Below are 22,911 nucleotides of genomic sequence, written 5' to 3'. Positions count from 1 at the left end.
CTGTTTGGCACCAGTAGCAAAGTATGTCTGTTGTGGAGTTGTAGACATGTAACTTGAACATGTTTGTAACTTTTTACTAGCATTTTGTTTACTATGTTTCAGATCTATGGCACTAAATGGGGGACTGACCACGTTTTTGACCTTGACTGGACTTACTGGGTCCAGTAAAGATATCATAGCCAAAGGTGGCTCTGCTTCCAGTTCTGGCTTATAGGAAGATCTCTGAAGGTTGGGTGTAATCCTCTCCTGACTTTGGATCACTCTCTTAGATCTAAACCTCCAGCTCTGGACTCGCCATCCTCAAAGACTGCTCCATAAGAACACAGGCATGTGTGAACAGCCCACTCCTCCTTTGGTCAATGGCACACACTTTTAGACGATGTGTATTCAGCATCTGGCAAGAGTGGAATCAACTGGGGCTCTTTCTAAATTGGCGTCACCATTGATTGTGGTGGTGGCAGCAGCTCATTCTGCTGGCTCTGTGTAACAGGGTCATAAATCACATTGTTATAATGTGTTCTAAACCCCCAAACTGCTCCTTTTATACCTGACTTTTAGGACCTCCAAGCCTGTAGTTGTGTTCATTATCAGTTAGAGCCCCTCCTCGTTCTTTTCTTCTTCTTCGGTGCAATCCTATAAATACAGTGTACCCCTTTTGCCTCTCCCCTTTTCTACAATCCCCCTGTGGGAGAGGTGGGTGTCATTTCTTTCCAACACTTTAAAACACACATATAATGCATATTTAGCCACCTGGATGTTTCTGGTTGCAATTTTAGTTCGATTATTGTCATTATTAAGCCTGTTTTTGTTAGATGTTATAAGTGTGTCGTATGTGTGTATCATAAATGTGTTTTAGGCGCCATAAATGCTAGCATGAATATATACTCCTTGCTAGCTTGGGAGCTGTGGTGGGTTGAACTAACCCTCTTCCCCACTGTTTGTATTTGGTCGTAGGAGCTGGAGTGGGCAAATTATTTACTGGGAGGTCTTTCTTTCTTTTACCTTTTTTATCAGACACAACGCAGAATCACACCGGTTACATCTGCAGCTCATCCATCACCTGTTCTTCCCATCACTTAATGTTTTTGCTGCAAGACGTTGGAGTGAGTGCCATCTATTTTGCTGTTGTTTGGAGGCATTTTAGTTCAGTGAGAGACAGGAGGTCACGCAACAAACTGCTCAAACGAGTGGAAGCCGCTGCCCTCTGCTCGTCAGCTGGGAAACCTGGATCTCCCTTGTTGTGTTAACAGACCTCTCTGCATTGAATCATACCTGTTATTAACCTCTGTCTCTCTTCCACAGCATGTCTTTATCCTGTTTTTCTTCTCTCACCCCAACCAATCACAGCAGATGGCCCCGCCCCTCCCTGAGCCTGGTTCTGTCGGAGGTTTCTTCCTGTTAAAAGGGAGTTTTTCCTTCCCACTATCGCCAAAGTGCTGCTCATAGGGGGTCATATGATTGTTGGGTTTTTCTCTGTATCTATGAAGCGCCTTGAGGCGACTTTTGTTGTGATTTGGCGCTATATAAATAAAATTGAATTTTCAGGGTCAAAGTTCAGAGGTAAGTTTGTTTAGCAAATGAATGACAATAAATCATACATGTTTGCTGATTCACAGGTTAACAGCCCGGAGGAACAGGGCTGTGTCGTTCCTGTGATGTGATTCAGCTTTATTTCAGCCACTCAACAAAACAACATTATATTATATTTAATATATATTAAATATGTGCCAACTGATTCAGTACGTTTCATGTAGAAATATGTGTGGCAACTTTTTGTTGCAGCAATGATCTCAAAACACGGGGGGGGGGGGGGGGGGGGGGGGCTAAGATGAATGTCTGCTGTGAGGACAGGGGGTGTGCGTGTGCTCAAGTCACGTGACACGTCATTTACGCAACATTTGGTCGATTTAAAAGTTACAGTGAGATAAAATCATGTTATGGATTGCACTCAGTATATTGTGCCGACATGGTGAGATTGTGTCTGTCGAGCCGAGGAGAGCGTCGCAGTGCCAAAAGCTGTAAAATGAACTATCAGGCTGGAGTGTGCTGCCACAGCACAGAGCAGTCACAGAGTCCTGCAGGCAGAAGAGGAGTGATCGTGTTAGCCACCTTACAAAACAAAAAGACATGAAGTGAAAAGCAGAGCACAGAGTGAGGCAGAAGAAGACAGACTGGGCCAAGTCCTGCATGTGCGAGAGCGAGCGAGACCCGGGACAACGTCATCCGCCTCGCCTGGACTAGTCCGCCGGCCGGAGGAGGGACAGTGGCTGCACTGTGCAGCCGAAGACTCACTTTGATCGCGCAGGAAACGAGCGACGCAACCGGTCCACCGTCCGTGCAAACTGCGCCAGGCAGCGTATTGCACGCTGGAGGACACCGAGGAAAGTCACACTAGGAGCGGTGCTTAGTGAGAGGTGATGTCGGGGGGACATGGCTTCTTCTCCGGTCACCCCAGCATCGCTTGAAGGAGAAACACCTTCACCCACCGGGAACGAGGAGCCCGCGACCACCCGACAGGTACGACACGCCTCCGAGACCCTCTGCGCGCCCGGTAACGTTGTAACGTTTTACCGAAGTTCATTCGCAAACACACCAGTTTAAGATGGACCCGGGAATCAGCACACGGGAGCACTGGTGTCTGACTCAGCAGAAACGGCGCGACGTGCATGTAATGCTTCGTATTTGATAACGATGGAATAATTCTTTAAAATAAGCACACAGATAAACACTGGTGGGTGGAAAAGCTCGTGTTTTGGTGAAATGAGTCCCGCCTAGTCCGGTCTACACCTCATTCAGCAAACATCTGAGTCACCCTGAGACGCCAGTGCGCGTCCTTGTGATGCAAAAAGCCGTAAGTGACACGCTGTTTACACGCAGGAGCAGTTTAACACATGCAGGTTGTGCCAGTAGGCGTTTCCTTCAATGTGACACCAAACGTGTAAATCAGTGCTGGGAGCGGATGTTGGACCTGATCAGTCTTAATCTGACAAACTGTAGTTCCTGCTCTGTTTCTAATTCAGCCCCATGACAGACAACCAGCATGTTCTCCTGTCACGTGTTATTGACACGCACATATTTAGTCCGTGTGTGGGATGTTAAAGGTGAGTTTGTTCAGGGCACGATCAGACTGAGGCCATTTCAACAGGTGCAAGGAAGTGTTAGTGTGGTTACTACGGCAGCACTGAGGCCCTGATGAGTGCACATGGCTGGAATGAAAAGTCAATGCTATGTATAGCATGAACTACTTGTTGTCTAAGGCGGTGCAGAGTGTGAGCAGGAAATATCTGAGGCTGGATATTTCAGTACATACAGAGCTGTGCAGAGACATTAGGATCTTAAACTATTGTCTGTATCTGGCAAAGCGAGAATCTGAGCCTTGTGTACAAACTGTCTGGTGTTTGTTCTGGCAGGAATATGAAACTACTGTGCACAGCATGCTTATTAAGATGGCCCAGGACCAGGTCATCTTGCAGGATGGTAGTGTTACATCGAGAAGGTTCCTCTTTAATTGTTGGATTTCTGTGTGAGTTTTCTCCCTGTGCCTCTGTGGCCTCTCCCCACAGTATCTGTGTTTGTGTTTAAAGTGTTTAAAGTACAGCACTAGATGATCGTATGGGTGAATGTGACTTGTTGTAAAGCACTTTGAGTTGTTGTCTATATAAAGTCTAAATGGAAATCCACTTATGTGCAGAGGACCAGAAGATCCAGCGCATCGAAATAAAAAGTTCTTTGCTTAAACAATGAATTGTGCGATAAAATATTAATTTACAAATTCATTTTTAAGTTATTTTATTTATTCAATACAAAAGTAATTTATTATCTAGTAATTTAATTTAAAATAAAATTCTGTTGGTTTTTGTTTTTTGCCCTTCTCCCCCGTCCCTCTTCTCAGCTGTTTCTCTTTCCCTCTTTCTTTCTCCCCTTCTTTCCTCCAGTCAAGTCTGTCCCGTATTCAGTAAGTGAAAATAAAATAAACAATAAAAGGTGAATCAAATGGACCATTATGGCAAGGCTGGGATGGTCAGTTTGGTAAAGTAAATCCGTTGGGCATCTTTCTTTGCCTTTAGACAACAATTCTGATGCAAAAGAGCCAAACAGGACAGGCAAAAAAAATAAATAAAATAAAATAAATATTTATAAATCAGTATTTGAAAATAAATAATTATTCCATAAATAATTATTCCATTAATAAATACTTCAAGTGATTTGATTTGATTTGATTTGAAATCAGAAAAAAAAAAAGAAATAAAATCTCAATAAAAACCTCACATCAAAAATCCTTTTCCTGTGTCGTCTCATGTCCAACATCTGTGTAGGCAGAGTGTAAACACAGAGACTGAATGGTATGGAAGCCCGTTTCCGCCACTAAAAAAAAAAAAAAAGGATCCATAACTCGAAATTTCGAGTTATTTTCTCGAAATTTCGAGTTATTTTCTCGAAATTTCGAGTTATTATCTCGAAATTTCGACATATTAACTCAAAATTTTGAGAAAAGCAACTCGAAATTTCGAGTTAGCGCTGCCAATCAGTAATCTACGTGAATGACGTCATTTCCATGTTACCCGGAAGCTGAAGCCCTCAGCTACAAATGCTACAGCTAAGCTACCGGTATTACATCCAGACGTGAATGCACAGATTGCTGAGTGTTTTCAGCCTGGCTTCACAAATGATGAAATCCCTGTGTTATTAGCTGAATCACATGGTGTTACTATCAGCAAACATACTTAAATTTGTTGGGATCCGTTTTTGAGTGCGCGGTCCTGCGCCATATGCTTCCGGGTAACAAGAAAGCGACCTCATTCACGTATATTTTTGATTGGCAGAGCTAACTCGAAATTTCGAGTTACTTTTCTCAAAATTTCGAGTTAGCTCTGCCAATCATATTCTCGAAATTTCGAGAAATATAACTCGAAATTTCGAGAAAATAACTCGAAATTTCGAGTTATGGATACTAGCTTTTTTTTTTTTTTTAGTGGCGGAAACGGGCTTCCATAGAATGGCCTTTGGTATAGGTGCAAAGCTAAGACTGTCTAACCAATGACAGAGCTCCTTACCTCGCACCGGCTAATTTGCATTGCTCCGGGATTTCGGAAATTTATTCATTTATTCATTATGATGTGGTTCAGCATCATAATGCTGAACCACAGAAACACACACACACATATATATGTATATATATTAGGGGTGCAACGATACTCGTATCGATATTGAACCGTTCGATACAGTGCTTTCGGTTCGGTACGCATATGTATCGAACAATACAACATTTGTAATTTATTTTATCAACTTTCCTTCTGACGATGCTGTCTGTGTTGAGAGCTCAGTGGATCTGTGTTCGACTACTCCGCCTAGGCTGCACTGTCGAGCGCAGATCCACTGAGCGCAGCGCAAGCTAGCGAGACAGAAGCTAAGCTCGTTGCAACATGGCAAATTGAACCTCCCCCACCCTCATTCAGATCTGGCCTTTGGAACTATTTTGGTTTTCATGTGACGTATGACCCTGAAGTAGAGCTGGGCGATATAAGATTTTTTCATATCACGATATGTTTTTTTCATTTCAGGCGATAACGATATCTATCACGATATAAGCCAAATAACTATATTTGTAAGATTTAAATGTGCTGTTGCTCACAAGTAAAATGTGAAATAATCAGCAGCTTGTTTTTATTTAAATATTTATTTCCCATAATAAGTTCAACAGGGTAGATGTACTTAAGGAACATGAGACTTTTTCAGATAAATAAAGGCAAATATTGCAAACTACACAAAAGGCAGCCGCTAAAGCGTTTAAGTTTCAAAATAGAACAAACGAAACAGACTAAACTGTCAATTCCACTTAGAAACAAAATATTAATTCTAAAAATAAATCTTAGTTTGTTTTACAGAAGAACAGACAAAACTGACTAACTTTTGTCAATATCAAATAAACTGAGAACTAAAAGGAAATTCTCAATCTCTCCTTGTTGTATAGCTGAGCTTTTCAAACAGTTTTAACAGTTACTTTAGTCTGACAAAAGCCGAATGACGAATTAGCGCTTCCAGTCAGAGACTGAGGCTACGTCCACACGTACACGGGTATTTTTGAAAACGGAGATTTTCCGTTTTCGTTTTAAAAAATAATCCCGTCCACACATAAAGGCAGAAATGAAGGAAAACGCTGCTATGAACATGCCAAAGCAGCAGGTGGCGCTAGATTCCTAACCGTGCAGAAATGTTGGCCAATCAGAAGTCTAGAAGCCTCGGTGGGAAAAAGTAAACAAAGCTGGGGCATAGAAGCAGAACCGAGTCGTATGTGTGGAGGGACAGTAACTGTGTGTATATGTAAGCATTTAAACACTGCAGAGAGTAGAATTAACAGTAACAGTATTGTAGAAATTCATTTCACCGAAACAATAACGTGGCGCACAGTGTGACGCATGCACCAGTTTATTGTATTTCCAGACTTGCTTTCGGCACAATTTACAGTGCACGCTACTCTGTTTTTGTCAGACTTGAAATAGCCGAAATACCTTCACACTACGGAACTTCTATGGCTCTTCCGTTCGACAATCTCTCCGGCATTGGAACCATCATCTGTTTTCTCTTCGGTCACGCTCGGTTGATTTTTCTAGTCGGCACACTCATTTCCTCCATTACCCGCTGGCTGCTTCCCAAACAAACACACGTGCGGCTTGGCACTTGTGCTGTACGTAACAAGTCACGCGACGTGACACTGCGGCTGTGATTGGTTCGGCTCTGCGCTACTTAATTTGGATTGGCTGACCTTTTTTTTTTTTCCTTTTTTTTAAGAGGACAAGAGCGGCGAGGTCTATCGCGATAATTTAATTTCTCTATCGAGTAAAAGTTATATCGCGATACATATCGTTATCGTTCTATCGCCCAGCTCTACCCTGAAGGTAAGCGCGTCATGGACTAAAGTAAAACAGTATGTTGGATGTGCCACGTAATGCTCAATTACATGGGTGGGAACTAGTGCGTTAGCGCAGTTAGCTCGTTAACATGTTGGCCGTCCAGCTCCACGCACGGGGCGATCCGCGGTAGCTTGTTAACGGAGATTTGCCGTGTTGTGGCGTTAAGGTCATTTCAGATTAACGCTGACAGCACTAGTGGGAACACAACGAATATGACTGCACATTTACTCCGACATCATCCTGGTGCAAAGACAAGTGGAAGCAGACAAAACAACAAGCACCATGCTACAAACTTTACCCGAGTCATTTAGACAGCCGTTAGCACAGGATTCTACTTATGGGGACCTGATATGTTTAATATGCTGCTGAGAGTATCGCCCAGAAGAAGCGTATAGTATAGCTTTTATTTTGGAAAAAGAGATTTCTCTGTAATAAACTCTCTTTTCCAAAGATGAGTGATTTCTCCATCAGATATTTATTTTTTTATTACTTTGGTGTTTCAGCAACATTAAATTTAAAAACTGTACATTTGAGTTAAAATATATATTTATAATTTTAATAAATGAAAAATAAAAAAGGCATGAACATTTTTTTTGTATCGAAAAAATATCGAACCGTGACACCAAAGTATCGAACCGAACCGAACCGTGAATTTTGTTTGTCGTTGCACCCCTAATATATATGTGTATATGTGTGTGTGTATTCCCATATGGAAAAGATATATATAAATCTTACAAAGTTTTTATCTGTCTTGTATGAAACTTGTATGAAAAGCATACAAGAGTGAAAACACATATAAGATCCCTTGAAAAGTTATACAATGAAACTTGTATGTTTTGTATACTTACTAAAAAAATATATGAAAGTAATGAGAAAGTGGCCACTTTCATGAGTAAATCATGTAAGCCTTATATGATTTATATATGATTTACTCATGAAAGTGGCCACTTTCATGAGTAAATCATGTAAGCCTTATATGATTTATATATGATTTACTCATGAAAGTGGCCACTTTCATGAGTAAATCATATATGTTTTTACTATTTCTTTTCCATATGGGTTTATACATCAATCCATTTTCTTGCTTATGGAGTTCAGGGCCTGGGACCTACTCCATGTCAGCTTTCAGTGTTTATGAACATGAACATTATGAACTCATGACTCCCTTGGGAAGCCTATGGTTTTTCATAGGCAGGGGATATTTGTTTTATCACAGTTCATTACCAAACAGAGCAGGGTTCTAATTGATTTGTGGCTTTTAGGATATTATGTACAGGTGTGTAAAAGTGGAGTGAATATAATTACAAACAGCAATGCTAGTGGAGTGATGACAGACAGGGCGGTTGGGGGGTGGTGAACAGTTTGCCAACAGTTCTCCCCTGTAGAGAAGGACATCTGCCATTTCTTTTTCCTTTTAGTCAAACAATTCAGGTAGTGATGAAAGAAAATCAGACTGTGGCAGTGCTTGCAGCAGGTAACGGAGTGATAATGCAGAGTTTTTACTGCAGTGGACAGTCCCTAGTGTGACCATCGCTGGAACCAACCAGCTGATTTACACCATGGCAGCAGTTATCAGTGAAGTTCTTGGCTGCAACATGAACGATCTCAAGTAGCAATGCCTCCCATGGAGAAGGACACTAAGGCTAAACCCTTGAGGCGACTTTTGTTGTGATTTGGTGCTATATAAATAAAATTGAATTGAATTGAATTGAAAGACCAAGGGAGCACGAAGGGATGTTAGCCAACTATCAGAGCTGCAGAAAGGTGCAATGAAGAAGGTGCCTAAGAAGTACAGCAAGCTGCCCATACCTGAGGCCTTGGAAACTGCCAAGCAACGACTCAAAGCCTTGGCCAGCCGCTTGAAGGGACCATACCAGAGAGATAGAAGGCAGGAGAATTAACTAAGAGTAATCTACAGTTCAAGGTATATTCTCAGTGGCAGGGGGACACTATGAGAAGAGCCCCACCAAGGCTAGAGATGGAGCAATACTGGAAGAGCATATGGGAGTAGGATGCAACCCATATGGAGATGCTCTGTCGCCGCTGCTGTTCTGCATAGGCCTGAACCCTCTCAGTGAGGTCTTTGACAAGACTGGCTACAGATGCAGACTACAGAATGGAGCAGTTGGATCAAACTACCAGAAGGCAACATTGAAGACATAGAGGACAGTTACAAGTACCTGGGGATCCCGCAGGCGAATGGGAACCATGAAGAGGCCGCCAGGAAAGCTGCATCCACCAAGTACCTGCAGAGGGTCAGGCAAGTCCTGAGGAGTCAGCTGAACAGTAAGAACAAGATCCGGGCCATCAACACCTACGCCCTGCCCGTGATCAGGTACCCTGCTGGGGTAATAGGCTGGCCAAAGGAGGAGATAGAAGCCACTGACATAAAGACAAGAAAGCTCCTTACCATGCATGGAGGGTTTCACCCCAAGTCCAGCACCCTGAGGCTGTACACTAAGCGGAAGGAAGGGGGCCGGGGACTGGTGAGTGTCAGCACCACAGTCCAGGATGAGACAAGGAACATCCACAAATACATCAGGAAGATGGCCCCAACTGACAGCGTGCTCAGTGAATACCTCAGGCAGCAGAAACCCAAGAAAGAGGAGGGAGACGAGGAACCATCATGGAAGGACAGGCCCTTGCACGGTATGTACCACCGGCAGATAGAGGAGGTGGCTGATATCCAGAAATCCTACCAGTGGCTGGACAAAGCTGGACTGAAAGACAGCACAGAGGCACTAATCATGGCAGCACAAGAACAAGCTCTGAGTACAAGATCCATAGAGGCTGGGGTCTATCACACCAGGCAAGACCCCAGGTGCAGGCTGTGTAAAGATGCCCCAGAGACAATCCAGCACATAACAGCAGGGTGCAAGATGCTAGCAGGCAAGGCATACATGGAACGCCATAACCAAGTGGCCGGCATAGTGTACAGGAACATCTGTGCCGAGTATAACCTGGAAGTCCCGAGGTCAAAATGGGAGATGCCCCCAAGGGTGGTGGAGAATGACCGAGCTAAGATCCTGTGGGACTTCCAGATACAGACGGACAAAATTGTGGTAGACAAACAGAAGAAGACGGCCGTAGTGATCGATGTAGTGGTCCCGAACGACAGCTGCATCAGGAAGAAGGAACACGAGAAGCTGAAGGGGTACCAAGAGTTGAAAGAAGAACTGAAAAAGATGTAATTTCTTACAAAGAAAGACATTTCTTGAACCATTTGGCAGTGTTCAGCCTTTTCTCCGTTTCCCTTCTGTAACAATGATTTCTTTACAGCCTCCCAGACAGCTGTTTGGGAATCACGCTGTTGCAGAGATGCTATTGTGCCTGTCAAACTATGTTGTCTTTGGCATTTTGTAAGAAATTAAATGTGTTTGAGAGCACAGTTTAAAAGATACAGTTTAAAATTGGTTCTTTGCTAAGTCTGTTATGTACGTGCTAGACACAATACTGGTTCATCCCTTGACTTGAGTGCCTTTTTTATGTTTCAGTGATCAATGGCTTAACAAACAAAAACATGCTTCTGAAATGCTTGATTTTCTTTAGGATTGGTTAAACTAAAAGACATTGACAAGGAATTTTAAGGGTTTTAGGAAGCATAAAACCGAAATCAGTTGTATTGGATACGAGTATAAATGAGTGCTTAGGCTCATGCAAGAAAAAACATCTTAGACAGGATATGACAAAACGTACTGTGATACAATTCTTCATTACTACAGCTCTTTGAGTGCTTTTGTAAAAAGTCAAATCTGTGTGCTCCATTAAACCCTGTAGAAGTTGTTTCGAATGCTGACAGTGGACAAACAAAGTTGTCATATAGCTTAAACATTAACAGTAGAAAAGGCCCGATAGGAATCTAACATCCTTGGAATCAAGCTGTGGGAGTGAGTTTTGAAACCTTTCTGTAGGACTGCTTTAAACTTGCCTTCTTGGTGATGTGTTGTCTGATGTCTTCTTTGACTTGAGCAGATTCTTTACGTGCTTTAAGTTTCTAACACATTTGCTTTAACCAGTAATTGAAACTGCTGAGTAGGAAGTACTAAAGTGGGTGTTGAGCATGTTGGGTGTGTCCTTATTACCTGTTTCGATGTTTTCTTTTAATTGAAAGCGTTTCATGAATATGAAATGCTTCTGTGTAATGTTAAACGTTATAAAATATTCTTATGATTTAAACTCTGTATTCATGGCTTATTCTTTCCTGGCCTTTCCTGTAAGCACTTTTATGCTCGGTGGTAAAATATCACAGAACTAGCAGTTTGGCGAGTGTCATACCGCCTGGATTAGTGGCTCAGCTGGTAATTCAGAGATTTATGTAGCTGAGTTTGCTGTGTCATGCTGATTTGGGGAGACTGGACACAGACCTGAGTCATTCTCTTCTGGGTGATCACAGTGGTTACTCTCCTCCCTTCCTCATCTCACCCTGCAAAGAAATCTTTGTTGTTCTGCCTTGACCTCTTCCTCTGTGTTAGTTTGCTGTCCTTTCATTAGCTAGCTTTAGGACTTCTCCTCTCCTCCATGAATGTATCCCCACTAATCCCATTACATGCTTGTCCTTGTCCCACATTTATCAAACATACTTTTTAAAATCAAACAGTTAGAAATGACATTCATTACTTCATTATGTAACATGTCCCTGTGATCTAAACAGCCTGTTAGCCCTCGGAGCACATTTAAGTAAATTGAAATAATTGTGCCGATAAATTGGATTTGAAAGCTCTTATTCTAATTTTCTGTTTTGATGATATTTGGGATATGCTGTTTATGTAGAACAGCTAAAACTAGTTCTTTATATTCCCATATAAATGATAAACACACATTATTTACAAAACACTGCCCGGTGGACGCCAAAGGACGGCCTGTTTTGATTACGCTGGGATCTTTTTGGACTGCACATTTTTGGTCTGCCACACCACGCTGGATTAATCTCCCAGTAGCTGAGTTTATGAAGTCATGAAGTCATAAGAAAGGAATGTCCCACATGTTCCTGCTGTTACACCATATTTGGACTGGGACACCTTTGCTAACCTCTGTTGCTCAATGACACACTGATTTGAATCTGAAGGCGCTGGCGACATATTTGCAGCAGTGTGGGTTCACAGAGGCTGTTTGGACTCTGAGCATGTGACACACCAGTAGCGTGCCACGCTGGGCCTCTCGGGGTGGCGTAGAGTGTCACTGTGTGTGTCTATTTAAGAGTTTGTCGTGTAAATGAGGACAACCAAGATATGTGAAGTATAGAGTGGTGTACCACAGTGACAGGTTAATGTCAGTGTGAGTGTGTAGCAGTTTGTGTGGCCAGAGAAGGTCAGCAGCCTCCAGAGGACAAAGCGCTTGTGTTCTTCCACAATCGCCCGTTTGATCAGACAGATCATTTGGCATCTGTCAGGCTAAAAACAACAACACAACATGAAACCAAGCATACGCTCTGCAGTCCTGCAGCTAACTCCTGACAGTCTGTCTGCTGTAGGCTGAAGAAATCAGGGGCTCATTCATCTGCACCTGTCAGCGTCTTTATGCTAACAATAGATCAAACAGTATGTGTCCACAGGATGTGTAATGTTGAAGGTTACCGTACATCCTTATCTCCAGCACTGAGAATCAGTTATCACTGATCGCTGTCTCTGCTTTGTTTTGACATATTTCATATTTATATATTTCATATTTATAAGGTAAATACCCTACAACATTACAGAGAAGAAGAAGTAACCCCAGGCTCGGTGAGGGGCAGCCATCTGCCGTCACCAGCTGGAGGTGATGAGTGGAAGACTCGATAGGCCACTCTTATTTTCATCCACTGCTTTGTTACCTCGACACGATGTTTTGGATCATCGTCATGCTTGAACATCCATCTTCATGGGACGAAGGTTCCTCGTCACAGTACGATACGCGGTCCTGTCTATTGGCCCTCCATGCAGGGAGGTCATGTTGTGCTCTTAGCAGAAAAGTGACCCATGTTTCCACCGCTTTACTGTGGGGGTGGTGTTCTTTGGTTTTTAGTGATTGTGAGGACGTTTTCACAGACAAACCATCACAAAAAAACCCCATTAAGTGCCAAAATAACATAAACCTGTAGTTTTAAATTTTTAAAAAACTTCTCAACAGAAAATCTGTTTAAACAAAAAGGTTTTGAAGTGCTTTTTAAAAGAATTGACAGAGTCAGCTGTAGACTGGTGCAGAGCCTTGGTGGTTTCTCTAATCCAGCACAGAGGCCAGTACATTAATCTAAATGCAATGACGGAAACACATTGATAATTTCTTCCAGTGCAGCAGAGGAGACCATGTTTAGAAATGTTATGAGTGAGATAAAGATTTTACACAGTTGAAACTCAGAGAAGACTCAAACGCCAAGATTTTGAATGCTGAACTTAGCATGTGAACAAAAACAGAATAGAATGCGTTTTATTGTCACTACACACATGCACAATAAGCTTCAGAGCATCTCCTATTCAGTGCAGACGTGGGAAAGAAAGAGGGGTGAGTTGCACAGTTCTGCAGCACTATCTACAAATATAGAAACAAAACATAGTGCTATATATTACAGTGTGGGTTACTGCACCTAAATTAAGTGTTGCACAGTGGTGATGATAGTTGTGTAGTCTGTGTATAGAGGTCCTAGATTGGGGGGTGGAACTGTGTTTATCATGTGTGAGTTCAGGTTACGGGTGGAAAAAACTGTTGTGAGTCTGTGGGTCTCCTTGCTGATGCACCTGTAGCGCCTCCCTGAGGGAAGCAGGTTGAACAGGTTAGAACCAGACTGGGAGCTGTCATGGATAATGCTTGCTGCTCTGCTGAGGCAGCGGGAGGAATAAATGTCCATTAGGGAGGGGAGAGGGCAGCCGATGATCTTCTGTGCTGTCTTGACCACACTCTGAAGCCTCTATCTGCCTTAGTGCAGCTGCCGTACCATACCGTGATGTCAGCAGCAGGTTGGAGTTCAGCTTGTACTTCCTGAAGACTCGCAGGAAGTGCAGCCGCTGTTGGGCCTTCTTGACGACCGCTGAGATGTTGTCTGTCCAGGAGGTGTCAGCAGAGATGAGGACACCAAGGAACCGGGAGGTGTGGACCCTCTCCACACACTCCCCGTTGATGTAGAGGGGGGCCAAGTCAGTGCCTCCTGACGTTGACAATGACCTCATTGGTTTTCTTAGTGTTCAGTCCCAGGCTGTTTTCTGAACACCATGCTGCCAACTTCAGGACTCTGTATGCTGATTCTTTCATCCGGGCTGGACTTCTTATTCTTGACTGAAACTTGGCTTTGCCCTGGTGAGTTCTTTTCTTTCTCAGAACCAACCCGATTCACCTTTCTAAGCTCACCCCAGTCTACTGACAGAGGTGGAGGGCCAGCTTCAGTTTTTAAAAACAAATTCACTGTGGTGTGCCTCAAGGATCTGTGCTCGGCCCAGTTCTTTTTTCCTTGTACATGCTGCCTTTGGGAGTAATACTTAAAAAATATAACATTTGCTTACCTTTAAAATTTTAAACAATTTAGCTCCCAGCTATCTATGCGAGCGCCTCCATTTGTGCATCCCTAATAAGGCACTTAGATCTTCCAATCAAATGCTCCTGACGCAACCGAGGTCTCGTCTGAAGTCCAGAGGGGATCGGGCCTTTGCTGTCGTACCTCCCAGACTCTGGAGTACCCTCCCTCTTTATATTCGTTTCTCCCAGTCCATGCAGTCTTTTAAATTGTGTCTTAAAACTTATTATTTTAGTCTGGCTTTTGATCCAAACTAGTATGTTATTTCTATTTTATTTATTTATTTATTTTGATAACACTTCTGAAGCGTCAGAGCTGTCCTTGCCTGTGATAGAGCTGACCTGCCATAGGACACTGGGAAGAGTGTAAATCCAGGCTGAATTCCTTGTGTTGGACAGTATTTGTGTGCAGCAGCAGAGCGCACAAATCAAACTGTATGTTTTGGTAAGCCTGGCCTTCTTGTACTGGATGTCAGTGAGCCAATAGCTGGTGAGTTTATCACATTAACATTTTTACTAGCTGGGACCACATCCTCAGTTACGATGAACGATGATGGATGAGGGACCGTGTACTGGTGCTGCAATGTGGGGAAGGCCTCAAAGAGGACCGGCAGCGGCTCCTGGGCTCCAGGTGGGCATGAAAATGAGAACAGAGGGTATTGGTGAAGGGGGCATATATAAACTGAGGCGGCGAGAATGAGGTGTGGTCCCACTCCTGAAATTCAGATAATATCTCCACTTAGAATAAACTGGGTCAAAGAAAAAGTGCCTCTGATTGGGCTGCTTTCTACAGTTGGCTGTGAGTCCATTGCAGGGCATCAAACATGGATAAGGGGTTGTTTCAACAGTAATTCTATGATGAAAAATTAACGAGGCATTTATCAGGATCTATATTTAATTTAATATCTATTTAACATATTTAATCAATATAAAGCTCAGTGTCTATTTCTTAGCTTGTAAAGTTGTGAAATTCATGGCAGATTCACTTCTCTGCTGTTTTGCGTTTTATTAGATAGTTGATAATAAAGAGTGTCTTTGCCTGTGGCTTTGTTAAGACTGCAGGTTTTTGTCCGCCTGACCTTTGGTGACCTTGGCGAGCTCAGGATGAACAGGCTGTCTGCTCTGTTTGGGTGTGATGCTGCCTGCAGAGACAGTCTACTCTCATGCAGACACAACATCTTTACTGATATAGCGTGGTCATGGACTCTTCTCTGTTCTTCCTTATTAAATAATAGTAAAATGACTCTGCAGTTTTGATTCAAAATGCACCAGGTCTGCTCAGTCTGAATCACACCGTTAGAGCCAGACCAAATGATTGGAGCACCAATGTTAGCACTCAAAGAGTCTAAGCAGTACCACTACCAGCTTTGGCCAGTGCAGGAGTGAACATGTAGATCCATGTTCTACTGAGCAGACACTGAGCAGAGGCAACATGCAGTAAATGAATTAGTGGTCTCCACATGTTTGCACCCAAGGTTTCCCTGCTTTTGTGAGCTGAGCTGTTTTAATATTTTCCATGTAATGGATGATACTGTCCAATGCTTCCAGGGCTGTGAAGATGGAAATAATGATGTTGCAGTCGTTGCTGAAGTGTTGGTACCATTTGAAGGAAGTCATTAAAGCGCCAGAGCAAGCAGACAAGGCAAGCACTCAAAGAATGTGGAAGGCAGTCGGGGAAAGTTGCCATGGACGGACTTAATTCCTCCCAGCCCCAAACAGCTTTTATACTGTGGACAAAAATACATGAAAGTGTGTGTGTGTACCTGTTTAGATGTCTCTGTGGGGACCAAGAATTGGAATGTTACTATACTTGTGGGGACCAACAGTCATTTATGAGGACAAAAGTGCCTCACGAGTTTGAGACTCACAATGTGGTTCTAGTGTCAGGGTTACAGTTAGGTTATGGTTAGGTTTAGGTTGAGCGTTAACCATCCATTATTGATGGTTACAGTGAGCGGCTAGGATGTGTCCTCACTAAGATATCAAAACTAGAATGTGTGTGTGTGTGTTAGTGAAAGGAACTGTAACTGGTCCCAGTAGCAGCAGGATACAAACGCCATAATGACACAGCTGCCTCTCGTCTGCCTTCCTCCCCTGAGTGAAATAAGACATTTGGGACCTTTGAATAGTTTTTTGAAAATATTTTTTTGTTTAAAGAAAGGAAAGAGAAGTTTAATCCTTTAACTATTTAACTGTTAGGTGTCAATCCCTGGGAGGGTTTCCCCCTTTTATTTGGCGTGGAGTCAGAATTATGGCTTCTCCACACTGTGGAAGTAGCTCTTTGACACAGTCGAGCAGTCATTGGTCATAACAGGATCATTTAAGACTCGATGATGAATAAGACTGTTGAAGTGCATGAGAAGGATCTCATATAAAACAGTCTGTGTCTGCTCCTCAATTCAATTTAATTCAGAAGACCCCTATGAGTGCAAGATCAAGGAAACAGTTCACCCTGCCTGGGATAGTGTTACCAGGGCCCTGCCCTGGAGCCAGGCCCGGGGAGGGTGCCAGAAGCTGTACATCTGGTGGCCGGGCACTGGTCCATGGGGCCTGGCTGGGCACAACCCGAAAAAGGGACATGGGCCCATTCTTATGCAGGCCCACCACCTGCAGTAGGCGCCATAGGGGTCGCATGCAATGTGTGCCACGTGGCAGCCAGGATCAGAGGCCATGGTGGACGGATCCCCGGCTACCAAGACCAAGACTAGACTTAGTGTCTCATAGTCATTGAAGAACTCTGACTTGCTTCCTGTTCTAGTTGTTCTCTGGAAAAAAATCTGCAGGTCAAACAGGTGCACATACAAAGAGCACATTATTGATTAAAGCCTGGAAAACAACTGAGGCATTTGTCAGCCCGGCACGCTTGAAATGTCCAAGTGTTGAAAACAGTTTTCCATTCGTCACCTCCCCAATGTCCACCAGATGGAACGTGTTTCTAAGATCAAGCTTAGTGAAGATTATTGCTCTATGTAGTGGCTAAAAGCTCCAGCTGAAGCTGTTCTACAGTGGCTGGATGCAAAGCCCAATCACCATATAACACAACGCCTCGCAGATTCATTCCCCATTCTGACTCTGGGATGTGTTGCACTCAGAGAGAGGAAATGTTTGCTGCTATTAGCGTGAATGCATCCCTCCCCGATGGCTAATATAAGCCCCCATGGTGGTATTGTCAATCCTCACAAGAACAGTAGGAAGCGCCTGAAGAAACCACCCAGCGCTGAAACCCTCTTAAACAGCCAAGCCAGACCACCAGGATGGCTGAGCCATCATACCCAGTAGCCGAAGGTATAATCTAAAGGGGACTGTTTTGTGCAGGCGAAAAAGAGTCAGGAATGCTGTGAGCAGGGCTGTGGAAGCTCTGCCATAGCCACCACCAAACAACTGAGTTATTTTTACACATCGGCTAGCATCTGGCCAATCCACCACCTTTCATTGTTCATGCCGTTACAAAACAAACAAACAAAACAAAACCCATCAACCCATAAATACGAAGAATCACTGTCAGCCCACCAGGCAAATGCCCAGTATGCCCGATTGAAGGCACTCACAGCTATGGCCTCTGACAGAGTGATGTAAAAGAGATGGAGTCCAGAGATAAACCCAGAATTGTTATGTGTTGTACTAGAGACAACACACTCGTTTTGCAGGATCCACCTGTGTTATCGCACAGGGAGAATTGATGTGGCCATTCTTCAGTCCTTCTCTACCACTCCTCCTGAGTAAGTCTGCTCAGCTGCACTGACTTCTCACGATGTTCTTGATGAGGAAGCTGATCGTGACTTGTAGTTTCTTTCAGTATTCAGTTATGGCAGTGGTGTCCAAACCCAGGCCACGAGTGTCCTGCAGGTTTTAGACGTGTCGAGCTGATTTAAATGGCTCAACATGCCTTGAAGTTCTCCAGACACCTGGTAATGAACTAATCATTTGATTCAGGTGTGTAGACCCAGGGTGAGATCTAAAACCTGCAGGACACCGGCCCTCGAGGCCTGGAGCTGGCCAAGTTATGAAGCTAACTATTCTCAAGGCTAATGTAACAAGTTCTTCAAATGATTTCGTTTGCAGTACGTATTTTTCAGACCATAAGCTGCAGGGGATTATAAGGCACATTAAGCGAAACAAAGCAGTCAGATAAATCAAACTTTATTAAACTCATTCTTCTTGCTTCCTCCACTTCTCTACCATTGATTCATTAATGTTGAATTCTCTGGCAGCGGCTCTATTCCCATGTTGTTGCAGTATATTAATGACTAACCTCGTATTGTGGATTATCTCAGTTGTTCTCCTGACTGAAGTTTGGTCCGTTTACAGCAGGGGTGTCAAACTCAAATACACAGTGGGCCAAAATTCAAAACTGGAACAAAGTCGCGGGCTAACGTTAATATTTATTGAAATATATTTATTCCTCCAGATATAAGAATGAATCTTTTCTTATGGACTCAAACACGTTTTGCTGAAAAACTGAATATGGAACAAGCAAAGCTTAATACTAAACAATATATATATTAGCTGTATAATACCAGTAGGCCAGCTCTAATAGTAATTTGGTATGGCTTCGCGGGTCAAATGTAATTAGGTTGCGGGCCAAATTTGGCCCGCGGGCCAGAGTTTGACACCTATGGTTTACAGCAGGGGTGTCAAACTCCAGGCCTCGAGGGCCGGTGTCCTGCAGGTTTTAGAGCTCACACTGGGTCAACACACCTGAATCAAATGATCAGTTGATTACCAGGCCTCTGGAGAACTTCAAGAGATGTTGAGGAGGTCATTTAGCCATTTGAATCAGCTGTGTTGGATCAAGGACACATTTAAAACCTGCAGGACACCAGCCCTCGAGGTCTGGAGTTCGACACCTGTGGTTTACAGCATCCTGCCATGTGATTGCATTTGTCTCTAACCATCAGGAACCCTCACGTTAACTTTTATCGAGTGGAAAAGTGTTAGTGTTCGTCCTCCAGCTTCACTGTGTTTATGCTAACATAGCTGTGTCGCTAGCAATCACGTAGCACATCATTATATACCAGCTAGCCCAACTTCAGTAACCCTACAAACGTCACTGCTGTTTAGTTTTCTGTCTTCATTTATGTTGGAAGTGACAGCAGAGCTGTACGTTTGAATTTGTTCAGAAATCTCTCAGTCAGAACATGCTATATCATGCTTAGGCACTAGCAAAACCAGTGAGCTACCTTCCGCTAACTTCCTGCTAACTTCCTGTTAACTTCTAAGTCCGTTAAATATAATAAATTCTGTTTTCATGGATGCCTGGATGTTAAACTTCATAGTTACACCTGGTAAAGCAGCAACACTGATCGTTTTATTAAAGATGAAAGAATTTAGACCGTTTTTAACTCTCAGTGATGTCGCAGTGTTCGTTTGACTTTGGGTCCTGAAGGACGGAGTTTAGGACCCAGATTACTCCCAGATTTAAGAGCACCTTAGTCCGAAAAATATGGCAATAATGACGGCCGCTTGCATGTTCTACAAAAAAATGGTGCTTTGTTGTGTATCTGATGGACAAACACCAAACCAGTTCCACACCACTGAAGTTGCAGCATTTTTACAAACCAATTCTGGTTCATGTGTTTCACTCAACGATCCGCTTTCCCCCTTCTCATTCTCTGTCGCCGCCATGTGGGTATGAAAACAAAGGCACTGCGAATGCGCACTTTACCCATATTCTATCGCGATATTTTATTTTTTTATCGTTGCCCAACATTATACTGGTATTACCATGAACAGTATGATGTGGCACAGCCATAGGTGGGCTGGTAGGAATGCTGCGGAGGGAGGAGAGAATGGGTTAGCCAGAGTCTAGAGTGAGATGTACACTTACAGAGAGAGTCGAAACCATCCTACCGGGCGATGTGGTGACAAGAAGCAGGTAGTAAGCGACGTAACAGGCGTGTCTTTTCCTCTGTAGAGCTAACACTCCTGCTGTTTTACTTCTGTACTCCTGTGCATACGTCAAGGATGTCACAATCACATTTTACAGCATCCATGTTATATTAGAGATACTTTAGTCCCAGCAAAGTAGTGTACTGTTGTTGTTTGCTCCATTGCAACAAAACATGCAATGATATTATACTGAATTGCACCAGTTTTTAGGACGTCTATCTTTTACTTTCTGTGGGTTTTTCACTGCTTCTCTGCGATCAGATGAATTGTGCACACTATTTGCTCTTCCACAGCTTTATTTTTTAGTCTTTGAATGTTCCCATCACTTCTGTGATGACAAAAGTCATGATTATGCCATAGTCAGTCTATTTATATAGACCAAAGGCTCATCAGCAGATCCAAACCGACAGAAAGGCCACGGTTTCCTAAGAATAGAGCACTTACCAGTTATTCACATTGAAATGTCCTGTAACGTAGACACCGTTATCATGGTTTTGTTAACCTTAAAGAACAAAACTATGTGCCTGTTTAAATATTTATGGTCTGTATATACATTAATAATATTTACCATTAATGGCAGTTTACTTTATACCTAGATCATCGATCACAGTGCATCGATCGGCTTCCTGCTTTACTTCCTCATTGATGACTGAGATGCTGCAATTTAGTCCTCCAAAATATTAAGCAGGGTGCACGCCATCCCATCAGTTTCCATACTCCTGACATAGAGTGAGATTTCCTGAAGCCTTGCTATTTATAGCTGCAGGAGGCAGCTTCTAGCTTCTCCCTGGAGGAAGCTGTCCTTGTTTTTGTCTTCATCAAAAAACCTTAAAATCTAAAAATACAGACACCAGGTTCTTTGTTGGGCTTCTCTTTGTGGTTTGCTGTGGCTTTGCATCTGCTCTGCATCCCTGACCATCAATGTCACCAACATGTGTTCAATGATCAGCCAGTTCACCTCTGAGGGACTTTGGTCTATTCAAACTGGCTGAGATGCTGTGGCTTAAAAAGGCGGTTCAGACTTGAAAACCCTCCGATGGGCTGAATTATAACTCTAATAAGAATTAAAGCTGCAAGCAGCGTTATGAGGGCCCTCGCACCCTGGCGTGTCGAGCCACGCCCAACACCTAAAACCAGCACGTCCGATGTGATGTCACATTGATGGAATTCATGCATTTAACCACCAGCTAACATTTCATCTTATTCAACCAGGATTATAGTCATGCCACTAGGTGGCGCTCTAACCATTATTGACAAATAGCATAACAAACATTTCCAAGCTCGAGTCTCATCACACCTGAGACCTTTGGGAGAGATTGGACATTGTGTTTTTTAGTGACAACAGATTACTGCTTTTTGCGAGTGATTGAAACTCTACGTGCCGCCATGACCACCCCGTTTCCCTGAACGGAAAAAGCTTCGCAATTTAACATCACAAAGGTCTTTAGATTCTACACACTGAAGAATGCTTCAATATGATGAAATCCCTTGGAGGAGTTCGTCAAAGTATGAGGCCTGAAAAGGGGGGAAAATGTCATCAAAATTACACATTAATTTTAAAATGGCTGACTTCCTGTTGGATTTGGGATATTGCACCAAGAGACTTTTTTGTACATCTTGATATCTTACACAAGCTTACCAAGTGTCAGACTCATAGATGAAACACAGAGCAGGGGCTGTGGTTTTGAAATTTTGTAGGGGGCGCTGTGGAGCCATTTTGCGCTATTCAAGGAAAATGGTTACATAACAACAAAGCCTTCATCCATTTGGAGGTGTGTGCCAAATTTCAAGCCTCTATAAACTTGCCAAGACCCTCAAAAGCCACTGCATCTTTCATGTTGAACAGCGTTGCCACCAGGGTGCGCCGTTCAGTTTAAAGTCACAATTTTTGCACTGAAGCATCACGAGGGACTGATGGTGATATTCACCGCTTTTGAGGTGGCCAAGATGAACCTGTGAAAATCAGTACAATAAAATTAAAGCCATGACATTTCCTGTTGCCACTAGGTGGCGCTGTCCGTATTTCCGACAATGGGCACATCAATCTGTTCAGGGCGGGACTGACATCATGCCTGTAAAGTCTGGTACTGATCAGACTGGATTTCATTGAGTTATACTAATTTGTTTCTTCATGGCGTGACATCAACGTTCGCCACACCGCTGGGGTCACACCCTTTTGCGAAAAGTCACAGTTTTCACTGTACCCCAAGACCAACTCCTTAAGGCTTTCCTGGAGAAATTTGAGGCTGCAGATGTCACCCATCACTATACTGTACCCCAAAGTGTAAAACATGACATTTCCTGTTCCCACTAGGTGGCGCTGTCCTTGATGTCAAATATGGCAGTTGAAATATGTTCAGGGGTGGAGCCTTATCATATGTGTGCTCTTTGGTCCAGATCGGAACATGTATGACAGAATGAGAGGCAATAAGATTTTCATGGCGAGTCATCGAAATTCGCCATGGCGCCACGGCCTCATAGTATTGTGAAAACTCAAAAGCTCCGCAATTTAACATGGCACAAGGGTGTAGTTGACACTGTCCAAATTTGAAGTTTATAGGACCAAATCCCAAGGAGGAGTTCGTTAAAGTTCGAGGCATGGAAACGGTAAAATCAGACCCAAAATGTCACC

The 22,911-nt window shown here is 43.2% G+C and overlaps 1 long non-coding RNA gene across 1 annotated transcript in view; it reads left to right on the top strand.

The window, feature by feature from the left end:
- The first annotated feature begins 2,153 nt into the window (after positions 1–2,153).
- The window catches only part of LOC143415925 (uncharacterized), a 100,330-nt gene continuing 79,572 nt past the window's right edge, over positions 2,154–22,911 (top strand). The window contains exon 1 of the long non-coding RNA XR_013096353.1: positions 2,154–2,517. This is a non-coding gene — a long non-coding RNA (uncharacterized LOC143415925). The remainder of the gene's footprint in view (positions 2,518–22,911) is intronic.

The sequence above is a fragment of the Maylandia zebra genome, unplaced genomic scaffold (genome assembly GCF_041146795.1).
Source record: "Maylandia zebra isolate NMK-2024a unplaced genomic scaffold, Mzebra_GT3a scaffold11, whole genome shotgun sequence".
In the NCBI taxonomy this organism is placed as follows: Eukaryota; Metazoa; Chordata; class Actinopteri; order Cichliformes; family Cichlidae; genus Maylandia; species Maylandia zebra.
Note: the sequence above shows the minus strand (reverse complement) of the source record. Positions and strands in the feature narration are given on the sequence as shown.